This window comes from Triturus cristatus, chromosome 1_1 (assembly GCF_964204655.1).
Source record: "Triturus cristatus chromosome 1_1, aTriCri1.1, whole genome shotgun sequence".
In the NCBI taxonomy this organism is placed as follows: Eukaryota; Metazoa; Chordata; class Amphibia; order Caudata; family Salamandridae; genus Triturus; species Triturus cristatus.
This window is the reverse complement of record NC_140579.1, coordinates 1,250,524,809-1,250,549,595: the sequence shown is the minus strand read 5'-3', so window position 1 is coordinate 1,250,549,595 and position 24,787 is coordinate 1,250,524,809.

Sequence of the window (24,787 nt, the reverse complement as noted above, 5' to 3'; positions counted from 1 at the left end):
AAGTTCCGGAATCTACGTGGATCCACAAATTTCCACCCACCCGCGTTCCCCAAAGTCTTACGAGAAAAACGGTACCTCACTTGTGTGGGTCGGCCTAGTGCCCGCGACAGGAAACGGCGAGAAAACGCAACGTGGTCACACCTCAATTTCGCAGTGAAAAATGACCCTTTTTTGGCAAAATGTCTAGCTGTAGTTTTTGAACCCTAGCTCTGCGGGCACCTTTGGAAACCTAGCAAACCTATACATTTTTGAAAACTAGACACCCAGGGGAATCCAGGATGGGGTGACTTGACTGCCTCCCACCAGGGTCTGTTACCCAGAACCCCTTGCAAACCTAAAAATTTGTCCCAAAAAACACATTTTCCCCACATTTCTGTCGTGGAAAATTCCGGAATCTGTGTGGATCCACAAATTTCCACCCACCCTGCGTTCCCCAAAGTCTTACGAGAAAAACGGTACCTCACTTGTGTGGGTCGGCCTAGTGCCCGCGACAGGAAACGGCGCAAAACGCAACATGGTCACACCTCAATTTCGCAGTGAAAAATTACCCTTTTTTGGCAAAATGTCTAGCTGTAGTTTTTTAACCCTAGTTCTGCGGGCACCTTGGGAAATCTAGCAAAACTATCCATTTTTGAAAACTAGACACCCAGGGGAATCCAGGATGGGGTGACTTGACTGCCTCCCACCAGGGTCTGTTACCCAGAATCCCTTGCAAACCTAAAAATTTGTCCAAAAAAACACATTTTCCCCACATTTCTGTCGTGGAAAGTTCCAGAATCTACGTGGATCCAAAAATTTCCACCCACCCCGCGTTCCCCAAAGTCTTACAAGAAAAATGGTACCTCACTTGTGTGGGTCGGCCTTGTGCCCGCGACAGGAAACAGCGCAAAACACAACGTGGTCACACCTCAATTTCGCAGTGAAAAATGACCCTTTTTTGGCAAAATGTCTAGCTGTAGTTTTTGAACCCTAGCTCTGCGGGCACCTTTGGAAACCTAGCAAACCTATACATTTTTGAAAACTAGACACCCAGTAGAATCCAGGATGGGGTGACTTGACTGCCTCCCACCAGGGTCTGTTACCCAGAATCCCTTGCAAACCTAAAAAATTGTCCAAAAAAAAATTTTGCCCACATTTCTGTCGTGGAAAATTCCGGAATCTGTGTGGATCCACAAATTTCCACCCACCCTGCGTTCCCTAAAGTCTTACGAGAAAAACGGTACCTCACTTGTGTGGGTCGGCCTAGTGCCCGCGACAGGAAACGGCGCAAAACGCAACATGGTCACACCTCAATTTCGCAGTGAAAAATTACCCTTTTTTGGCAAAATGTCTAGCTGTAGTTTTTTAACCCTAGTTCTGCGGGCACCTTGGGAAATCTAGCAAAACTATCCATTTTTGAAAACTAGACACCCAGGGGAATCCAGGATGGGGTGACTTGACTGCCTCCCACCAGGGTATGTTACCCAGAATCCCTTGCAAACCTAAAAATGTGTCCAAAAAAACACATTTTCCCCACATTTCTGTCGTGGAAAGTTCCAGAATCTACGTGGATCCAAAAATTTCCACCCACCCCGCGTTCCCCAAAGTCTTACAAGAAAAACAGTACCTCACTTGTGTGGGTCGGCCTAGTGCCCGCGACAGGAAACGGCGCAAAACGCAACATGGTCACACCTCAATTTCGCAGTGAAAAATGACCCTTTTTTGGCAAAATGACTAGCTGTAGTTTTTGAACCCTAGCTCTGCGGGCACCTTGGGAAACCTAGCAAACCTATACATTTTTGAAAACTAGACACCCAGGGGAATCCAGGATTGGGTTACTTGACTGCCTCCCACCAGGGTCTGTTACCCAGAATCCCTCGTTAACCTAAAAAATTGTCCCAAAAAAAATTTTCCCCATATTTCTGTCGTGGAAAATTCCGGAATCTGTGTGGATCCACAAATTTCCACCCACCCTGTGTTCCCCAAAGTCTTACGAGAAAAACGGTACCTCACTTGTGTGGGTCGGCCTAGTGCCCGCGACAGGAAACGGCGCAAAACGCAACATGGTCACACCTCAATTTCGCAGTGAAAAATGACCGTTTTTTGGCAAAATGTCTAGCTGTAGTTTTTTAACCCTAGTTCTGCGGGCACCTTGGGAAATCTAGCAAAACTATCCATATTTGAAAACTAGACACCCAGGGGAATCCAGGATGGGGTGACTTGACTGCCTCCCACCAGGGTCTGTTACCCAGAATCCCTTGCAAACCTAAAAATTTGTCCCAAAAAACACATTTTCCCCACATTTCTGTCGTGGAAAGTTCCGGAATCTATGTGGATCCACAAATTTCCACCCACCCCGCGTTCCCCAAAGGCTTACGAGAAAAACGGTACCTTACTTGTGTGGGTGAGCCTTGTGCCCGCAACAGGAAACAGCGCAAAACACAACGTGGTCACACCTTAATTTCGCAGTGAAAAATGACCCTTTTTTGGCAAAATGTCTAGCTGTAGTTTTTGAACCCTAGCTCTGCGGGCACCTTGGGAAACCTAGCAAACCTATACATTTTTGAAAACTAGACACCCAGGGGAATCCAGGATGGGGTGACTTGACTGCCTCCCACCAGGGTCTGTTACCCAGAATCCCTTGCAAACCTAAAACCTAAAAAATTGTCCAAAAAAACACATTTTCCCCACATTTCTGTCATGGAAAGTTCCGGAATCTGCGTGGATCCACAAATTTCCACCCACCCCGCGTTCCCCAAAGTCTTATGAGAAAAACAGTACCTCACTTGTGTGGGTCGGCCTAGTGCCCGCGACAGGAAACGGCGCAAAACGCAACGTGGTCACACCTCAATTTCGCAGTGAAAAATGACCCTTTTTTGGCAAAATGTCTAGCTGTAGTTTTTGAACCCTAGCTCTGCGGGCACCTTTGGAAACCTAGCAAACCTATACATTTTTGAAAACTAGACACCCAGGGGAATCCAGGATGGGGTGACTTGACTGCCTCCCACCAGGGTCTGTTACCTAGAATCCCTTGCAAACCTAAAAATTTGTCCCAAAAAACATATTTTCCCCACATTTCTGTCGTGGAAAGTTCCGGAATCTACGTGGATCCACAAATTTCCACCCACCCGCGTTCCCCAAAGTCTTACGAGAAAAACGGTACCTCACTTGTGTGGGTCGGCCTAGTGCCCGCGACAGGAAACGGCGAGAAAACGCAACGTGGTCACACCTCAATTTCGCAGTGAAAAATGACCCTTTTTTGGCAAAATGTCTAGCTGTAGTTTTTGAACCCTAGCTCTGCGGGCACCTTTGGAAACCTAGCAAACCTATACATTTTTGAAAACTAGACACCCAGGGGAATCCAGGATGGGGTGACTTGACTGCCTCCCACCAGGGTCTGTTACCCAGAATCCCTTGCAAACCTAAAAAATTGTCCAAAAAAAAATTTTCCCCACATTTCTGTCGTGGAAAATTCCGGAATCTGTGTGGATCCACAAATTTCCACCCACCCTGCGTTCCCCAAAGTCTTACGAGAAAAACGGTACCTCACTTGTGTGGGTCGGCCTAGTGCCCGCGACAGGAAACGGCGCAAAACGCAACATGGTCACACCTCAATTTCGCAGTGAAAAATTACCCTTTTTTGGCAAAATGTCTAGCTGTAGTTTTTTAACCCTAGTTCTGCGGGCACCTTGGGAAATCTAGCAAAACTATCCATATTTGAAAACTAGACACCCAGGGGAATCCAGGATGGGGTGACTTGACTGCCTCCCACCAGGGTCTGTTACCCAGAATCCCTTGCAAACCTAAAAATTTGTCCCAAAAAACACATTTTCCCCACATTTCTGTCGTGGAAAGTTCCGGAATCTATGTGGATCCACAAATTTCCACCCACCCCGCGTTCCCCAAAGGCTTACGAGAAAAACGGTACCTTACTTGTGTGGGTGAGCCTTGTGCCCGCAACAGGAAACAGCGCAAAACACAACGTGGTCACACCTCAATTTCGCAGTGAAAAATGACCCTTTTTTGGCAAAATGTCTAGCTGTAGTTTTTGAACCCTAGCTCTGCGGGCACCTTGGGAAACCTAGCAAACCTATACATTTTTGAAAACTAGACACCCAGGGGAATCCAGGATGGGGTGACTTGACTGCCTCCCACCAGGGTCTGTTACCCAGAATCCCTTGCAAACCTAAAACCTAAAAAATTGTCCAAAAAAACACATTTTCCCCACATTTCTGTCATGGAAAGTTCCGGAATCTGCGTGGATCCACAAATTTCCACCCACCCCGCGTTCCCCAAAGTCTTACGAGAAAAACAGTACCTCACTTGTGTGGGTCGGCCTAGTGCCCGCGACAGGAAACGGCGCAAAACGCAACGTGGTCACACCTCAATTTCGCAGTGAAAAATGACCCTTTTTTGGCAAAATGTCTAGCTGTAGTTTTTGAACCCTAGCTCTGCGGGCACCTTTGGAAACCTAGCAAACCTATACATTTTTGAAAACTAGACACCCAGGGGAATCCAGGATGGGGTGACTTGACTGCCTCCCACCAGGGTCTGTTACCTAGAATCCCTTGCAAACCTAAAAATTTGTCCAAAAAAACATATTTTCCCCACATTTCTGTCGTGGAAAGTTCCGGAATCTACGTGGATCCACAAATTTCCACCCACCCGCGTTCCCCAAAGTCTTACGAGAAAAACGGTACCTCACTTGTGTGGGTCGGCCTAGTGCCCGCGACAGGAAACGGCGAGAAAACGCAACGTGGTCACACCTCAATTTCGCAGTGAAAAATGACCCTTTTTTGGCAAAATGTCTAGCTGTAGTTTTTGAACCCTAGCTCTGCAGGCACCTTTGGAAACCTAGCAAACCTATACATTTTTGAAAACTAGACACCCAGGGGAATCCAGGATGGGGTGACTTGACTGCCTCCCACCAGGGTCTGTTACCCAGAATCCCTTGCAAACCTAAAAAATTGTCCAAAAAAAAATTTTCCCCACATTTCTGTCGTGGAAAATTCCGGAATCTGTGTGGATCCACAAATTTCCACCCACCCTGCGTTCCCCAAAGTCTTACGAGAAAAACGGTACCTCACTTGTGTGGGTCGGCCTAGTGCCCGCGACAGGAAACGGCGCAAAACGCAACATGGTCACACCTCAATTTCGCAGTGAAAAATTACCCTTTTTTGGCAAAATGTCTAGCTGTAGTTTTTTAACCCTAGTTCTGCGGGCACCTTGGGAAATCTAGCAAAACTATCCATTTTTGAAAACTAGACACCCAGGGGAATCCAGGATGGGGTGACTTGACTGCCTCCCACCAGGGTCTGTTACCCAGAATCCCTTGCAAACCTAAAAATGTGTCCAAAAAAACACATTTTCCCCACATTTCTGTCGTGGAAAGTTCCAGAATCTACGTGGATCCAAAAATTTCCACCCACCCCGCGTTCCCCAAAGTCTTCCAAGAAAAATGGTACCTCACTTGTGTGGGTCGGCCTTGTGCCCGCGACAGGAAACAGCGCAAAACACAACGTGGTCACACCTCAATTTCGCAGTGAAAAATGACCCTTTTTTGGCAAAATGTCTAGCTGTAGTTTTTGAACCCTAGCTCTGCGGGCACCTTGGGAAACCTAGCAAACCTATACATTTTTGAAAACTACACACCCAGGGGAATCCAGGATGGGGTGACTTGACTGCCTCCCACCAGGGTCTGTTACCCAGAATCCCTTGCAAACCTAAAAAATTGTCAAAAAAACCATATTTTCCCACATTTCTGTCGTGGAAACTTCCGGAATCCGCGTGGATCCACAAATTTCCACACACCCCGCGTTCCCCAAAGTCTTACAAGAAAAACAGTACCTCACTTGTGTGGGTCGGCCTAGTGCCCGCGACAGGAAACGGCGCAAAACGCAACATGGTCACACCTCAATTTCGCAGTGAAAAATGACCCTTTTTTGGCAAAATGACTAGCTGTAGTTTTTGAACCCTAGCTCTGCGGGCACCTTGGGAAACCTAGCAAACCTATACATTTTTGAAAACTAGACACCCAGGGGAATCCAGGATTGGGTTACTTGACTGCCTCCCACCAGGGTCTGTTACCCAGAATCCCTCGCAAACCTAAAAAATTGTCCCCAAAAAAATTTTCCCCATATTTCTGTCGTGGAAAATTCCGGAATCTGTGTGGATCCACAAATTTCCACCCACCCTGTGTTCCCCAAAGTCTTACGAGAAAAACGGTACCTCACTTGTGTGGGTCGGCCTAGTGCCCGCGACAGGAAACGGCGCAAAACGCAACATGGTCACACCTCAATTTCGCAGTGAAAAATGACCGTTTTTTGGCAAAATGTCTAGCTGTAGTTTTTTAACCCTAGTTCTGCGGGCACCTTGGGAAATCTAGCAAAACTATCCATATTTGAAAACTAGACACCCAGGGGAATCCAGGATGGGGTGACTTGACTGCCTCCCACCAGGGTCTGTTACCCAGAATCCCTTGCAAACCTAAAAATTTGTCCCAAAAAACACATTTTACCCACATTTCTGTCGTGGAAAGTTCCGGAATCTATGTGGATCCACAAATTTCCACCCACCCCGCGTTCCCCAAAGGCTTACGAGAAAAACGGTACCTTACTTGTGTGGGTGAGCCTTGTGCCCGCAACAGGAAACAGCGCAAAACACAACGTGGTCACACCTTAATTTCGCAGTGAAAAATGACCCTTTTTTGGCAAAATGTCTAGCTGTAGTTTTTGAACCCTAGCTCTGCGGGCACCTTGGGAAACCTAGCAAACCTATACATTTTTGAAAACTAGACACCCAGGGGAATCCAGGATGGGGTGACTTGACTGCCTCCCACCAGGGTCTGTTACCCAGAATCCCTTGCAAACCTAAAACCTAAAAAATTGTCAAAAAAAACACATTTTCCCCACATTTCTGTCATGGAAAGTTCCGGAATCTGCGTGGATCCACAAATTTCCACCCACCCCGCGTTCCCCAAAGTCTTACGAGAAAAACAGTACCTCACTTGTGTGGGTCGGCCTAGTGCCCGCGACAGGAAACGGCGCAAAACGCAACGTGGTCACACCTCAATTTCGCAGTGAAAAATGACCCTTTTTTGGCAAAATGTCTAGCTGTAGTTTTTGAACCCTAGCTCTGCGGGCACCTTTGGAAACCTAGCAAACCTATACATTTTTGAAAACTAGACACCCAGGGGAATCCAGGATGGGGTGACTTGACTGCCTCCCACCAGGGTCTGTTACCTAGAATCCGTTGCAAACCTAAAAATTTGTCCAAAAAAACATATTTTCCCCACATTTCTGTCGTGGAAAGTTCCGGAATCTACGTGGATCCACAAATTTCCACCCACCCGCGTTCCCCAAAGTCTTACGAGAAAAACGGTACCTCACTTGTGTGGGTCGGCCTAGTGCCCGCGACAGGAAACGGCGAGAAAACGCAACGTGGTCACACCTCAATTTCGCAGTGAAAAATGACCCTTTTTTGGCAAAATGTCTAGCTGTAGTTTTTGAACCCTAGCTCTGCGGGCACCTTTGGAAACCTAGCAAACCTATACATTTTTGAAAACTAGACACCCAGGGGAATCCAGGATGGGGTGACTTGACTGCCTCCCACCAGGGTCTGTTACCCAGAATCCCTTGCAAACCTAAAAATTTGTCCCAAAAAACACATTTTCCCCACATTTCTGTCGTGGAAAATTCCGGAATCTGTGTGGATCCACAAATTTCCACCCACCCTGCGTTCCCCAAAGTCTTACGAGAAAAACGGTACATCACTTGTGTGGGTCGGCCTAGTGCCCGCGACATGAAACGGCGCAAAACGCAACATGGTCACACCTCAATTTCGCAGTGAAAAATTACCCTTTTTTGGCAAAATGTCTAGCTGTAGTTTTTTAACCCTAGTTCTGCGGGCACCTTGGGAAATCTAGCAAAACTATCCATTTTTGAAAACTAGACACCCAGGGGAATCCAGGATGGGGTGACTTGACTGCCTCCCACCAGGGTCTGTTACCCAGAATCCCTTGCAAACCTAAAAATTTGTCCAAAAAAACACATTTTCCCCACATTTCTGTCGTGGAAAGTTCCAGAATCTACGTGGATCCAAAAATTTCCACCCACCCCGCGTTCCCCAAAGTCTTACAAGAAAAATGGTACCTCACTTGTGTGGGTCGGCCTTGTGCCCGCGACAGGAAACAGCGCAAAACACAACGTGGTCACACCTCAATTTCGCAGTGAAAAATGACCCTTTTTTGGCAAAATGTCTAGCTGTAGTTTTTGAACCCTAGCTCTGCGGTCACCTTGGGAAACCTAGCAAACCTATACATTTTTGAAACCTAGACACCCAGGGGAATCCAGGATGGGGTGACTTCACTGCCTCCCACGAGGGTCTGTTACCCAGAATCCCTTGCAAACCTAAAAAATTGTCAAAAAAACCACATTTTCCCCACATTTCTGTCGTGGAAAGTTCCAGAATCTGCGTGGATCCACAAATTTCCACCCACCCCGCGTTTCCCAAAGTCTTACGAGAAAAACGGTACCTCACTTGTGTGGGTCGGCTTAGTGCCCGCAACAGGAAACGGCGCAAAACGCAACGTGGTCACACCTCAATTTCGCAGTGAAAAATGACCCTTTTTTGGCAAAATGTCTAGCTGTAGTTTTTGAACCCTAGCTCTGCGGGCACCTTGGGAAACCTAGCAAACCTATACATTTTCGAAAACTAGACACCCAGGGGAATCCAGGATGGGGTGACTTGACTGCCTCCCACCAGGGTCTGTTACCCAGAATCCCTTGCAAACCTAAAAAATTGTCAAAAAAAACACATTTTCCCCACATTTCTGTCATGGAAAGTTCCGGAATCTGCGTGGATCCACAAATTTCCACCCACCCCGCGTTCCCCAAAGCCTTACGAGAAAAACGGTACCTCACTTGTGTGGGTCGGCCTAGTGCCCGGGACAGGAAATGACGCAAAACGCAACGTGGTCACACCTCAATTTCGCAGTGAAAAATGACCCTTTTTTGGCAAAATGTCTAGCTGTAGTTTTTGAACCCTAGCTCTGCGGGCACCTTTGGAAATCTAGCAAACCTATAAATTTTTGAAAACTAGACACACAGGGGAATCCAGGATGGGGTGACTTGACTGCCTCCCACCAGGGTCTGTTACCCAGAATCCCTTGCAAACCTAAAAAATTGTCAAAAAAACAAATTTTCCCCACATTTCTATCGTGGAAAGTTCCGGAATCTGCGTGGATCCTCAAATTTCCACCCACCCCGCGTTCCCCAAAGTCTTACGAGAAAAACGGTACCTCACTTGTGTGGGTCGGCCTAGTGCCCGCGACAGGAAACGGCGCAAAACGCAACATGGTCACACCTCAATTTCGCAGTGAAAAATGACCCTTTTTTGGCAAAATGACTAGCTGTAGTTTTTGAACCCTAGCTCTGCGGGCACCTTGGGAAACCTAGCAAACCTATACATTTTTGAAAACTAGACACCCAGGGGAATCCAGGATGGGGTTACTTGACTGCCTCCCACCAGGGTCTGTTACCCAGAATCCCTTGCAAACCTAAAAAATTGTCCCCAAAAAAATTTTCCCCACATTTCTGTCGTGGAAAATTCCGGAATCTGTGTGGATCCACAAATTTCCACCCACCCCGCGTTCCCCAAAGGCTTACGAGAAAAACGGTACCTTACTTGTGTGGGTGAGCCTTGTGCCCGCAACAGGAAACAGCGCAAAACACAACGTGGTCACACCTCAATTTCGCAGTGAAAAATGACCATTTTTTGGCAAAATGTCTAGCTGTAGTTTTTGAACCCTAGCTCTGCGGGCACCTTGGGAAACCTAGCAAACCTATACATTTTTGAAAACTAGACACACAGGGGAATCCAGGATGGGGTGACTTGACTGCCTCCCACCAGGGTCTGTTACCCAGAATCCCTTGCAAACCTAAAACCTAAAAAATTGTCAAAAAAAACACATTTTCCCCACATTTCTGTCATGGAAAGTTCCGGAATCTGCGTGGATCCACAAATTTCCACCCACCCCGCGTTCCCCAAAGTCTTACGAGAAAAACAGTACCTCACTTGTGTGGGTCGGCCTAGTGCCCGCGACAGGAAACGGCGCAAAACGCAACGTGGTCACACCTCAATTTCGCAGTGAAAAATGACCCTTTTTTGGCAAAATGTCTAGCTGTAGTTTTTGAACCCTAGCTCTGCGGGCACCTTTGGAAACCTAGCAAACCTATACATTTTTGAAAACTAGATACCCAGGGGAATCCAGGATGGGGTGACTTGACTGCCTCCCACCAGGGTCTGTTACCTAGAATCCCTTGCAAACCTAAAAATTTGTCCAAAAAAACATATTTTCCCCACATTTCTGTCATGGAAACTTCCGGAATCTGCGTGGATCCACAAATTTCCACACACCCCGCGTTCCCCAAAGTCTTATAAGAAAAACAGTACCTCACTTGTGTGGGTCGGCCTAGTGCCCGCGACAGGAAACGGCGCAAAACGCAACATGGTCACACCTCAATTTCGCAGTGAAAAATGATCCTTTTTTGGCAAAATGACTAGCTGTAGTTTTTGAACCCTAGCTCTGCGGGCACCTTGGGAAACCTAGCAAACCTATACATTTTTGAAAACTAGACACCCAGGGGAATCCAGGATGGGGTTACTTGACTGCCTCCCACCAGGGTCTGTTACCCAGAATCCCTTGCAAACCTAAAAAATTGTCCCCAAAAAAATTTTCCCCACATTTCTGTCGTGGAAAATTCCGGAATCTGTGTGGATCCACAAATTTCCACCCACCCTGCGTTCCCCAAAGTCTTACGAGAAAAACGGTACCTCACTTGTGTGGGTCGGCCTAGTGCCCGCGACAGGAAACGGCGCAAAACGCAACATGGTCACACCTCAATTTCGCAGTGAAAAATGACCCTTTTTTGGCAAAATGTCTAGCTGTAGTTTTTTAACCCTAGTTCTGCGGGCACCTTGGGAAATCTAGCAAAACTATCCATTTTTGAAAACTAGACACCCATGGGAATCCAGGATGGGGTGACTTGACTGCCTCCCACCAGGGTCTGTTACCCAGAATCCCTTGCAAACCTAAAAATTTGTCCCAAAAAACACATTTTCCCCACATTTCTGTCGTGGAAAGTTCCGGAATCTATGTGGATCCACAAATTTCCACCCACCCCGCGTTCCCCAAAGGCTTACGAGAAAAACGGTACCTTACTTGTGTGGGTGAGCCTTGTGCCCGCAACAGGAAACAGCGCAAAACACAACGTGGTCACACCTCAATTTCGCAGTGAAAAATGACCCTTTTTTGGCAAAATGTCTAGCTGTAGTTTTTGAACCCTAGCTCTGCGGGAACCTTGGGAAACCTAGCAAACCTATACATTTTTGAAAACTAGACACCCAGGGGAATCCAGGATGGGGTGACTTGACTGCCTCCCACCAGGGTCTGTTACCCAAAATCCCTTGCAAACCTAAAACCTAAAAAATTGTCAAAAAAAACACATTTTCCCCACATTTCTGTCATGGAAAGTTCCGGAATCTGCGTGGATCCACAAATTTCCACCCACCCCGCGTTCCCCAAAGTCTTACGAGAAAAACAGTACCTCACTTGTGTGGGTCGGCCTAGTGCCCGCGACAGGAAACGGCGCAAAACGCAACGTGGTCACACCTCAATTTCGCAGTGAAAAATGACCCTTTTTTGGCAAAATGTCTAGCTGTAGTTTTTGAACCCTAGCTCTGCGGGCACCTTTGGAAACCTAGCAAACCTATACATTTTTGAAAACTAGACACCCAGGGGAATCCAGGATGGGGTGACTTGACTGCCTCCCACCAGGGTCTGTTACCTAGAATCCCTTGCAAACCTAAAAATTTGTCCCAAAAAACATATTTTCCCCACATTTCTGTCGTGGAAAGTTCCGGAATCTACGTGGATCCACAAATTTCCACCCACCCGCGTTCCCCAAAGTCTTACGAGAAAAACGGTACCTCACTTGTGTGGGTCGGCCTAGTGCCCGCGACAGGAAACGGCGAGAAAACGCAACGTGGTCACACCTCAATTTCGCAGTTAAAAATGACCCTTTTTTGGCAAAATGTCTAGCTGTAGTTTTTGAACCCTAGCTCTGCGGGCACCTTTGGAAACCTAGCAAACCTATACATTTTTGAAAACTAGACACCCAGGGGAATCCAGGATGGGGTGACTTGACTGCCTCCCACCAGGGTCTGTTACCCAGAATCCCTTGCAAACCTAAAAAAATGTCCAAAAAAAAATTTTCCCCACATTTCTGTCGTGGAAAATTCCGGAATCTGTGTGGATCCACAAATTTCCACCCACCCTGCGTTCCCCAAAGTCTTACGAGAAAAACGGTACCTCACTTGTGTGGGTCGGCCTAGTGCCCGCGACAGGAAACGGCGCAAAACGCAACATGGTCACACCTCAATTTCGCAGTGAAAAATGACCCTTTTTTGGCAAAATGTCTAGCTGTAGTTTTTTAACCCTAGTTCTGCGGGCACCTTGGGAAATCTAGCAAAACTATCCATTTTTGAAAACTAGACACCCAGGGGAATCCAGGATGGGGTGAATTGACTGCCTCCCACCAGGGTCTGTTACCCAGAATCCCTTGCAAACCTAAAAATTTGTCCAAAAAAAACACATTTTCCCCACATTTCTGTCGTGGAAAGTTCCGGAATCTATGTGGATCCACAAATTTCCACCCACCCCGCGTTCCCCAAAGGCTTACGAGAAAAACGGTACCTTACTTGTGTGGGTGAGCCTTGTGCCCGCAACAGGAAACAGCGCAAAACACAACGTGGTCACACCTCAATTTCGCAGTGAAAAATGACCCTTTTTTGGCAAAATGTCTAGCTGTAGTTTTTGAACCCTAGCTCTGCGGGCACCTTTGGAAACCTAGCAAAACTATACATTTTTTAAAACTAGACACCCAGGGGAATCCAGGATGGGGTGACTTGACTGCCTCCCACCAGGGTCTCTTATCCAGAATCCCTTGCAAACCTAAAAAAATGTCAAAAAAACACATTTTCCCCATATTTCTGTCGTGGAAAATTCCGGAATCTGTGTGGATCCACAAATTTCCACCCACCCCGCGTTCCCCAAAGTCTTACGAGAAAAACAGTACCTCACTTGTGTGGGTCGGCCTAGTGCCCGCGACAGGAAACGGCGCAAAACGCAACATGGTCACACCTCAATTTCGCAGTGAAAAATGACCCTTTTTTGGCAAAATGACTAGCTGTAGTTTTTTAACCCTAGCTCTGCGGGCACCTTAGGAAACCTAGCAAACCTATATATTTTTGAAAACTAGACACCTAGGGGAATCCAGGATGGGGTGACTTGACTGCCTCCCACCAGGGTCTGTTACCCAGAATCCCTTGCAAACCTAAAAAATTGTCAAACAAACACATTTTCCCCATATTTCTGTCGTGGAAAGTTCCGGAATCTGCGTGGATCCACAAATTTCCACCCACCCCGCGTTCCCCAAAGTCTTACGAGAAAAACGGTACCTCACTTGTGTGGATCGGCCTAGTGCCCGCGACAGGAAACGGTGCAAAACGCAACATGGTCACACCTCAATTTCGCAGTTAAAAATGACCCTTTTTTGGCAAAATGTCTAGCTGTAGTTTTTTACCCTAGTTCTGCGGGCACCTTGGGAAACCTAGCAAAACTATACATTTTTGAAAACTAGACACCCATCGTAATCCAGGATGGGGTGACTTGACTGCCTCCCACCAGGGGTCTGTTACCCAGAATCCCTTGCAAACCTAAAAAATTGTCAAAAAAAACACATTTTCCCCATATTTCTGTCGTGGAAAGTTCCGTAATCTGCGTGGATCCACAAATTTCCACCCACCCCGCGTTCCCCAAAGTCTTATGAGAAAAACGGTACCTCACTTGTGTGGGTCGGCCTTGTGCCCGCGACAGGAAACAGCGCAAAACACAACGTGGTCACAACTCAATTTCGCAGTGAAAAATGACCCTTTTTTGGCAAAATGTCTAGCTGTAGTTTTTGAACCCTAGCTCTGCGGGCACCTTGGGAAACCTAGCAAACCTATACATTTTTGAAAACTAGACACCCAGGGGAATCCAGGATGGGGTGACTTGACTGCCTCCCACCAGGGTCTGTTACCCAGAATCCCTTGCAAACCTAAAAAATTGTCAAAAAAAACACATTTTCCCCACATTTCTGTCGTGGAAAGTTCCGGAATCTGCGTGGATCCACAAATTTCCACCCACCCCGCGTTCCCCAAAGTCTTACGAGAAAAACAGTACCTCACTTGTGTGGGTCAGCCTAGTGCCCGCGACAGGAAACAGCGCAAAACGCAACGTGGTCACACCTCAATTTCGCAGTGAAAAATGACCCTTTTTTGGCAAAATGTCTAGCTGTAGTTTTTGAACCCTAGCTCTGCGGGCACCTTTGGAAACCTAGCAAACCTATACATTTTTGGAAACTAGACACCCAGGGGAATCCAGGATGGGGTGACTTGACTGCCTCCCACCAGAGTCTAGTACCCAGAATCCCTTGCAAACCTAAAAAATTGTCAAAAAAACACATTTTCCCCACATTTCTGTCGTGGAAAGTTCCGGAATCTGCGTGGATCCACAAATTTCCACCCACCCCGCGTTCCCCAAAGTCTTATGAGAAAAACGGTACCTCACTTGTGTGGGTCGGCCTAGTGCCCGCGACAGGAAACGGCGCACAACGCAACGTGGTCACACCTCAATTTCGCAGTGAAAAATGACCCTTTTTTGGCAAAATGTCTAGCTGTAGTTTTTGAACCCTAGCTCAGCGGGCACCTTGGGCAACCTAGCAAACCTATACATTTTTGAAAACTAGACACCCAGTGGAATCCAGGATGGGGTGACTTGACTGCCCCCCACCAGGGTCTAGTACCCAGAATCCCTTGCAAACCTAAAAAATTGTCAAAAAACCACATTTTCCCCATATTTCTGTCGTGGAAAGTTCCGGAATCTGTGTGGATCCACAAATTTCCACCCACCCCGCGTTCCCCAAAGTCTTACGAGAAAAACGGTACCTCACTTGTGTGGGTCGGCCTTGTGCCCGCGACAGGAAACAGCGCAAAACACAACGTGGTCACACCTCAATTTCGCAGTGAAAAATGACCCTTTTTTGGCAAAATGTCTAGCTGTAGTTTTTGAACCCTAGCTCTGCGGGCACCTTGGGAAACCTAGCAAACCTATACATTTTTGAAAACTAGACACCCAGGGGAATCCAGGATGGGGTGACTTGACTGCCTCCCACCAGGGTCTGTTACCCAGAATCCCTTGCAAACCTAACAAAATTGTCAAAAAAAACACATTTTCCCCATTTCTGTCGTGGAAAGTTCCGGAATCTGCGTGGATCCACAAATTTCCACCCACCCCGCGTTCCCCAAAGCCTTACGAGAAAAATGGTACCTCACTTGTGTGGGTCGGCCTAGTGCCCGGGACAGGAAATGACGCAAAACGCAACGTGGTCACACCTCAATTTCGCAGTGAAAAATGACCCTTTTTTGGCAAAATGTCTAGCTGTAGTTTTTGAACCCTAGCTCTGCGGGCACCTTTGGAAACCTAGCAAACCTATACATTTTTGAAAACTAGACACCCAGGGGAATCCAGGATGGGGTGACTTGACTGCCTCCCACCAGGGTCTGTTACCTAGAATCCCTTGCAAACCTAAAAATGTGTCCAAAAAAACATATTTTCCCCACATTTCTGTCGTGGAAAGTTCCGGAATCTACGTGGATCCACAAATTTCCACCCACCCGCGTTCCCCAAAGTCTTACGAGAAAAATGGTACCTCACTTGTGTGGGTCGGCCTAGTGCCCGCGACAGGAAACGGCGAGAAAACGCAACGTGGTCACACCTCAATTTCGCAGTGAAAAATGACCCTTTTTTGGCAAAATGTCTAGCTGTAGTTTTTGAACCCTAGCTCAGCGGGCACCTTGGGCAACCTAGCAAACCTATACATTTTGGAAAACTAGACACCCAGGGGAATCCAGGATGGGGTGACTTGACTGCCTCCCACCAGGGTCTCTTACCCAGAATCCCTTGCAAACATAAAAAAATGTCAAAAAAACACATTTTCCCCATATTTCTGTCGTGGAAAATTCCGGAATCTGTGTGGATCCACAAATTTCCACCCACCCCGCGTTCCCCAAAGTCTTACGAGAAAAACAGTACCTCATTTGCGTGGGTCGGCCTAGTGCCCGCAACAGGAAACGGCGCAAAACGCAACATGGTCACACCTCAATTTCGCAGTGAAAAATGACCCTTTTTTGGCAAAATGACTAGCTGTAGTTTTTTAACCCTAGCTCTGCGGGCACATTGGGAAATGTTAGAGTCGGGGATCTCTGGTTGGCGCAAGGTTGCCCTTGTGTCAAGCAGGAACCCTCTCCTCCACGTCAGGGCGCAGGATAACCCCTCGCGAATGACCCTTGCTCACCCTCTAGGTGCGTGGCGTGAGCAGCCAAGGCGATTCCTCAGGCGTTGTTGGTTAAGCACTCACAATTGTACACACAGTAAATACATTAATCCCCCCAGAAACGGACACCAGACTTGGATATATATAAAAATACGATTCTTTATGTAAAAATAAGGTATATATATCTCAACAGACTTATCACAAGACCAATAACGTTTTCGCTAGGCCACCAGGTTATGCAGTAGGCAAATGTTCGGGGTTTGTAGGTTTCCAAATGGATAGTTCGTAGCCTCTTTACTTGTAGTTCCAGTACTCACAGAGATCGGTTCCTGCGAACGGGGAAATAAGGCGTTGCGGGCCCCGAGCCCGATACTGGAACTTCTTTCGTGATGTGGAGAGTCGGCACAGGTCGGTGCGACTCTCAGCTTGGGAAGTGTTCTTGGGTCCTCAATCAGCAGGTGTGGGCCCGTAGGCAGGCGCGGCCAGCGACCCTTTAGCACGGCGGTGCAGGAGGGTCTCCACAGCGGAGGCGGCGCGGCCTGAGATGTCCGAGGATAGCGAAGCGGGGTCACAGGGCACAGTCAGTGCAGCTGGATGACCCGGCGGGGATCACAGTCGTCGGACGGCTTCCGGCAGGAGGGGTGATAGCGCGTTCAGCGCGCTCCAGTAGCAGGCGGTGACAGGGATGCAGGCGGCCTGGCCCGGGGACAGAGAGCGGCTCGGGACGGAGCGGGGCTCTCACGGGTTGGAGGCAGGCGAGCTTCTGAGTGTCACGGCCCTAGGAGGGGCGATGAGGGGCGCAGTCTCTTTTCCAGCGGGATGCACACACGGCTCGAATTGGAGGACGAGCAAGAAGCACAAAGAACCCACTGTTCCTGGGGTTCAGTTCAGGGGGCAAGCTCAGATCAAGCCCTTGGAGAATGTTCAAGCACAAAGTAGCAAAGTCTTTTCAGGAAGTCTCTTCCTCTCCTTTCTCAGCAAGGCAGGCAGCAGGCCAGCTCCTCCAGCGTCTCCTTCTCCTTCTAGTCGGGCAGAGGTTCTTTGTGGTAAACAGGATTCTGATTTCTTAGGAGCCAGGCTCCTACTTTTATACACCAATTCTTTTGTTCTTTAGCGCCAGGGGGCCTAGGCCTGGCTCAGTCCAGTTCTGGAGCACTTTGTTATTGTGACTCTGCTCTTTCCTTTCAGCAGCAGGGCAGAGACATCAGCCGCCCCACAGGGGGTGGCGCCGGCTTTGTGGTGGCAGAGCACAGGTCTATTCAAGAGTCAAGGTGTACTCCTCCCACCCATCCAGGTGTAATCTCTCTACCCACCACCTGGCAGCCAACCTGTCTCTGGGGATTCCCCCACCCTGCTCCTTACTGTTGCCAGGCAGAACACATACACACAGCAGAGGCGGACTGAGATGGTCAGGTCAGTAAATACTAACTTTCTAAAAGTAGTATTTACAAACCCAGGATATTAAAATAAACTTGACTACAAGAAGTATTTTATTATTCTGAGTTCAGGCATACCAAACTTGACACTCTACCATGCTCTCTGAGTCCACTGGGGTCACAGCGTTGGCGGGATCCCAGCAGCCCATTCTGGCCTATGGAGAGCAGGTAGCCTTCAATAGTGAAAAACGACAAGGGCTGTAATTCACTACTAAGACATGCCACACACATCAGGGTATGTCCTACCTTATGCCTACAATGCACCCTGCCCTCGGGCCTACCAGAGGGGTGGCTAATATGTAGGTAAGGGAAGGTTTAGGGACTGGCAAGTGGGGGCACTTGCGCAGTCAGCGCGACGGTCCCGGACCGCGCACAGGGTCTGCGGTGGCAGACCCTAGACACACTTTACAAGGCCGCTTCCGTGGGTGGCGCAACCAGCGCTGCAAGCCCACCAGCAGCATTGGCATTCACAAGCCCTGGCACCCCTGGTGCACTTTACTGGGGACTGACAGTGAATCCAATAAACCAATCATGGACATCAATTACAGGTACACTTTACTTAGGGAGCACTTGCACTGCGGCACGGATTAGCCGTGGCGCAGTGCCCTGAGCGGACAACACCAGCAAAACAGTCGAGGCACACCATCAAAAAGTGGAAGGGAAACTCACGCCAAGGTGCCAGGTCTAACACGTGTCCCCTCCAGCTGAAATGTGGGGAGAACTACCCTTGCCCAGGGGGTTCCTCGTCACTAAGGCGGAAATACCTGGACAGACCGTCAGCGTTGGCGTGATCTGTACCAGGACGGTGTTCCACCGTAAAGTCCATACCCTGTAGGGAGATGGACCACCTCAACAGCTTCGGGTTTTCACCCCTCATTTGCATCAACCATCTGAGGGGCCTGTGGTCCGTCTGAACCCGGAAGTGAGACCCAAACAAGTAGGGTCTTAGCTTCTTCAGCGCCCAGACCACAGCAAACGCTTCTCGCTCAATTGCACTCCACCTACTTTCCCGTGGAAGTAACCTCCTACTGATGAAGGCTACGGGTTGGTCCCAGCCCTCCTCAGTCATCTGTGAGAGAACAGCCCCCACACCATGCTCGGAAGCGTCTGTCTGGACTAGGAATTCCTTGGAGAAGTCAGGGGCCAAGAGCACGGGCGCCGTGCACATGGCAGTCTTCAGGGTGTCGAAAGCTTTCTGACAGGTGTCAGTCCAAATCACGTTCCTGGGCTGCTTCTTCGAAGTCAGCTCTGTCAAGGGGGCAACGATCGTTCCATAGCCCTTGACAAACCTCCTGTAGTACCCAGTGAGCCCCAGGAAGGCCCTCACTGCGGTCTGCGTCTTGGGGGGTTCCCAAGCCAGGATGGTCTCAATTTTGGGTTGCAAGGGTGCCACCTTGCCACTCCCCACTTGGTGTCCCAAGTACACCACGGAACCCTGCCCGATCTGGCACTTGCTTGCCTTGATCGTGAGGCCTGCTCGGCGCAGCGCCATCAACACTTCCCAGAGGTGGCGCAGGTGTTCAGGCCAGGTGGCACTGAACACTGCGATGTCATCCAGGTAGGCGGCACTGAACGCATCCAGCCCAACCAGTACCTGGTTGACCAACCTCTGAAAGGTGGCAGGGGCATTCTTCATCCCAAATGGCATGACTCGGAACTGGAAGTGCCCATCTGGTGTAGAGAATGCTGACCTCTCTTTGGCCCCATCGGTCAAGGCGATCTGCCAGTACCCAGACGTTAAATCAAACGTACTGAGGAACCGGGCAGCCCCCAGCCGATCAATGAGCTCATCAGCTCTGGGGATGGGGTGCGCGTCAGTCTTCGTGACTGAATTGAGTCCTCTGTAGTCCACACAGAACCGGAGTTCAGGTGTGGCTCCCGGCGCAGCAGCCTTTGGGACCAAGACCACGGGGCTGGACCAAGGACTGCTGGAGGACTCAACCACCCCTAGCGCAAGCATTTTGGAGACCTCCTCCTTAATGCAAGCTCTGACCCTGTCAGTTACCCTGTAAGCCTTGTGCTTCACAGGTAAGCTGTCTCCTGTGTCCACATCATGGACGCACCAATCTGTGACACCAGGAACCAGGGAGAATCGGTCGGAAAATTGTCCCAGCAAGTGGCGGCAGTCTTCCTGTTGTTCGGGCGTCAGGGTGGGTGAGAGGTTAACTCCATCCACTGACCCATCTTTCTCAGAGGCCACTAAGAGGTCAGGAAGAGGCTCGGTCTCCTCTTCCATTCCATCATCAGTGGCCAGCAGCATGCCCACTTCGGTCCTCTCTAAGTGGGGCTTAAGGCGGTTAACATGTAGGACCCTCAAAGGGTTCCTGGGAGTCTGCATGTCCACCAAGTAGGTGATAGGACTTTTGCGCTCCACAACCTCAAATGGACCTGTCCACTTATCCTGAAGTGCACACGGCTCCACTGGGGCCAAGACCCACACCTTTTGTCCAGGTTGAAGCTCTACCAGAGTGGCATTCCGGTCGTACCACCGCTTCATCTCCTCCTGGCTGGCTTCCAGATTTGCCTCAGCAAGTTGCCTGAAACGCCGAGTCTGGTTTCGGAAGGCCAGCATGTAACTATATACATTCTGGGGAGGTTTCCTGGGAGATTGCTCCCAGCCTTCCTTTACCAAACTCAGAGGTCCTCTTACCGGGTGACCATACAGAAGCTCAAAGGGGCTGAACCCTAGAGACTTCTGCGGCACCTCTCGGTAAGCGAAGAGCAGGCATGGCAAGAGGACGTCCCACTTACGCCTCATTGGACCGTCCAGGCCCATGATCATGCCTTTGAGGGTTCGGTTGATTCTCTCAACCAACCCATTTCCTTGGGGATGGTAAGGAGTGGTGAACTTGTAAGTTACCCCACACTCCTTCCACAGGGATTTCATATATGTGGATATGAAATTGGTCCCCCTGTCGCTCACCACCTCTAGAGGGAATCCCACTCGGGAGAAAATTCCCATCAGTGCCCGTCCCACCACGGGGGCCGTCACTGTCCTCAGAGGGATGGCTTCAGGGTACCGGGTGGCATGGTCCACCAAGACCAGGATGAACCTGTTGCCCAGGGCTGTCTTGGGGTCCAGAGGCCCCACAATGTCAATACCCACTCGTTGGAATGGCGTACCGACCACAGGGAAAGGTTGCAGAGGAGCCTTATGCTTCCCTCCGCTCTTACCACTTGCCTGGCAAGTCTGACAGGTTCTGCAGTAGGAATCTGAATTCTTGTGCATTTGGGGCCAGTAAAAGTGGGTGACAAGCCTGTCATAGGTCTTGTCCATCCCCAAATGTCCTGCTAAAGGCACATCATGAGCCAGCCCCAGTAGGAAGGTTCTGAACTTCTGGGGTACCACCAGCACACGGGCTGACCCAGGTTCAGCAGCCTTAGGCTCGGAATACAGGAGGTCACTCTCCCAGTACACGTAGTGTGTTTTGGCCTGAACACCATTGGCCTGGTCTGCAGCCTGTTGCCGCATACCTACGAGAGAAGGGCATTCTTTCTGCTCCCTGCAGAATTCCTCCCTGGAGGGACCTCCTTCTTGCTGCCAATGGGTCAGCTCAGGCAAGTCTCCCAGTTCGGCAATCTGTTCCCCGGTAGGCTCCAGAGCATCCCCCTCAGGGTCTACTTCCTCCTGGGCCGTGGGAACTTCGGGGGCCGGTTTCCCGCGCCTCCTGCGCCTTCTCCCTAAGGCCGGTTCCTGGACCTCTCCCTCAGGCTCCAGGACCCTCTCAACACCCCTACTGGCTGCCATGGACCGGGTGGTCACGCACGCCCAGTCGGGTAGACCCACCATCCTCAGATGCGTGGTCTTCTCCACCTTTTCCCAAGGGGAACTCTCCAGGTCGTTCCCTAGCAGACAATCTACAGGCATGTCAGTTCTCACAGCGACTTGTAGAGTACCAGAGACCTCCCCCCACTCAAAGGGAACTTGAGCCATTGGACAACGACTCTCTACGTTGTCAGCATTGACAACCCTACAGTAGGCATTGGGTACAATCTGCTCTTGAGACACCAGGTGTTGCCTCACCGAGGTCACGCTGGCTCCTGTATCTCTAAGAGCCTCAACCTTCTTTCCATTGATGGTCACCACCTGCCCATATTTCTTAGTGTTAGAGGGCAGGTAGGTTACAGGGACCATCTCACTGTCTCCTAGCGAGACTAGGGTCATCTGCCCGGGACCCCCACCCTCCTGGACTGCTACTTCCTCCCCAAAGTTAACACTAGCTACTTGCCGGGGTGGAGCACCAGTGGGCGCGGTCTTACCAAACAGGCGACACTTAGGATCAGAGGCAATGTGACCCGGATCGCCACACTTATAACAATTGAAGGGCCCCTTTGGAACAGGTCTACCTGTCGGGGCCCCGTTCTGCTGCGGGGTTGGGGGAGGCTGAGAACCCTTCTGCTGGTTCCCTTGGGAATTACTTTGGGGGCCTTTTTGGAACCCCTTCTGTTTACCCTTGTCCCCCCCACTCTTCTGCTGGGGACCCTGCCCACCTTTGGCGGAGTCTCCCACTTGACCCTTGTGGACCCTGGTGCTGAGCCAGCGGTCCGCCTCCTCAGCAAGCTTCCTCGGGTTGGACAGCTTGCTATCTATCAGGTGCTGGCGTAGCTCAGGAAAACATTGACTGGACAAGTGCTCCCATGCAATTAAATCAAGCAGCCCTTGATAATCATTCACTTTGCTACCCTTCACCCAACCATCCAGCGCTCTGCAGAAAAAGGTCACATATTCCACATACGTACTCTCAGGGATCTTCTTGGTCTCCCTGAACCTCTGTCGATATAGCTCAGGAGTTAACCCATACCTGCTCATTAAAGCTTCCTTCATATGGGGGTATGAGGTCTGGACTTCTAAGGGTAAATCTAACAGTGTGTCCCGCCCTTCAGCAAGGAACCTTCCCCACAACCCCGCTCCCCAGTCTTTCTCAGGGACCCGGTGTGAGGACATGGCCACCTCGTAGGCCCTAAACCACTGCCCTATGTCATCCTTTCTGAAATACTCCTTAACTACATCTTTGGGGATGTACACCTTGGACTCTACCTGCGCCGGTGGAGTGCTGCCACCAGAAGGAGCGGTGTCCAAACTTTTCGCCTTCAGCTCCAACTCCTTCAATCTGATATCATGATCCATTTGGCGTTGTTGTGCCTCCAGGGCCAACTTCTGCTTTTCCATTTCCATTTGTCCTGCCAACTTTGCCATCTCCATTGCATGCGCCCTGTCTGCTGCCCTGTCTGCCAGCTCCTCTGGCGACCGGACTCTGCTGGGTTCCTCAAGGTTGTCGGGTGGAACGATGTCCCCCGCATTCCGTAGGTCTCGTGACTCCTTCCAGGCTCTCAACGCCTTGGTGTACTGGGTCTTCCTCTTGCATCCAGCATGGGGGACTCTGAATTGTACACTGTAGCCCTTCAATTGCTCCATCGTGTAGCCTTCCAGTCTCTCCCAATCCACCTCATCTATTCCAGAAATCACAGAGAGTGCTCTTCCAGCGGAGTGCGAGCCAGGCATGGTTGCAGTAATGGCAGATGTCTCAACAAAGTTCAACAATTACAAACCTGTGGCTGCGTTATTTGGTCTGCTCTCACTATCTGGCGATTAATAATTCACTGTATGCAAATTACAAGTGCAAATCCGAAATCCCACCCGCTGCCAACAATGTTAGAGTCGGGGATCTCTGGTTGGCGCAAGGTTGCCCTTGTGTCAAGCAGGAACCCTCTCCTCCACGTCAGGGCGCAGGATAACCCCTCGCGAATGACCCTTGCTCACCCTCTAGGTGCGTGGCGTGAGCAGCCAAGGCGATTCCTCAGGCGTTGTTGGTTAAGCACTCACAATTGTACACACAGTAAATACATTAATCCCCCCAGAAACGGACACCAGACTTGGATATATATAAAAATACGATTCTTTATGTAAAAATAAGGTATATATATCTCAACAGACTTATCACAAGACCAATAACGTTTTCGCTAGGCCACCAGGTTATGCAGTAGGCAAATGTTCGGGGTTTGTAGGTTTCCAAATGGATAGTTCGTAGCCTCTTTACTTGTAGTTCCAGTACTCACAGAGATCGGTTCCTGCGAACGGGGAAATAAGGCGTTGCGGGCCCCGAGCCCGATACTGGAACTTCTTTCGTGATGTGGAGAGTCGGCACAGGTCGGTGCGACTCTCAGCTTGGGAAGTGTTCTTGGGTCCTCAATCAGCAGGTGTGGGCCCGTAGGCAGGCGCGGCCAGCGACCCTTTAGCACGGCGGTGCAGGAGGGTCTCCACAGCGGAGGCGGCGCGGCCTGAGATGTCCGAGGATAGCGAAGCGGGGTCACAGGGCACAGTCAGTGCAGCTGGATGACCCGGCGGGGATCACAGTCGTCGGACGGCTTCCGGCAGGAGGGGTGATAGCGCGTTCAGCGCGCTCCAGTAGCAGGCGGTGACAGGGATGCAGGCGGCCTGGCCCGGGGACAGAGAGCGGCTCGGGACGGAGCGGGGCTCTCACGGGTTGGAGGCAGGCGAGCTTCTGAGTGTCACGGCCCTAGGAGGGGCGATGAGGGGCGCAGTCTCTTTTCCAGCGGGATGCACACACGGCTCGAATTGGAGGACGAGCAAGAAGCACAAAGAACCCACTGTTCCTGGGGTTCAGTTCAGGGGGCAAGCTCAGATCAAGCCCTTGGAGAATGTTCAAGCACAAAGTAGCAAAGTCTTTTCAGGAAGTCTCTTCCTCTCCTTTCTCAGCAAGGCAGGCAGCAGGCCAGCTCCTCCAGCGTCTCCTTCTCCTTCTAGTCGGGCAGAGGTTCTTTGTGGTAAACAGGATTCTGATTTCTTAGGAGCCAGGCTCCTACTTTTATACACCAATTCTTTTGTTCTTTAGCGCCAGGGGGCCTAGGCCTGGCTCAGTCCAGTTCTGGAGCACTTTGTTATTGTGACTCTGCTCTTTCCTTTCAGCAGCAGGG